Source organism: Ammodytes marinus (genome assembly GCF_949987685.1).
Source record: "Ammodytes marinus genome assembly, chromosome: 5".
Taxonomy (NCBI): Eukaryota; Metazoa; Chordata; class Actinopteri; order Uranoscopiformes; family Ammodytidae; genus Ammodytes; species Ammodytes marinus.
In genome coordinates this window covers 954,361-954,767 of record NC_137234.1, presented here as the reverse complement: position 1 = coordinate 954,767, position 407 = coordinate 954,361, and positions in this window count along the sequence as shown.

The window sequence follows — 407 nt, the reverse complement described above, 5'->3', positions numbered from 1 at the left end:
TCCCCCGTCTCCCCGCCACATGTCGAAGTGTCCCTGAGCAAGACACTGAACCCCAAATTGCTCCCGATGGTTCAGAGAGCGCCTTGCATGGCAGCTTCTACCATCGGTGTATGAGTGTGTGTGTGAATGGGTGAATGTGGTAAGATATGTAAAGCGCTTTGGGGCTGAGAAAATCGGCTAGAAGGCGCTATATGAGTCCATTTACCATTTACCATGTAATGTCCACAGTTCATTGTATTACCAATTTATTTACAGATTTTAAAGCCCTTGCTGAGCTCAATTCAGTCACATTTTTCAAATACTTTCCTGAAAAAAAGTTTTTTTTACTAATATTTTTGTCACATGTCCTCTGCCCTCTTGTGGAGAATCCATGCCACTGCAGCCTTTGAATGACATCTTTCTGTCTT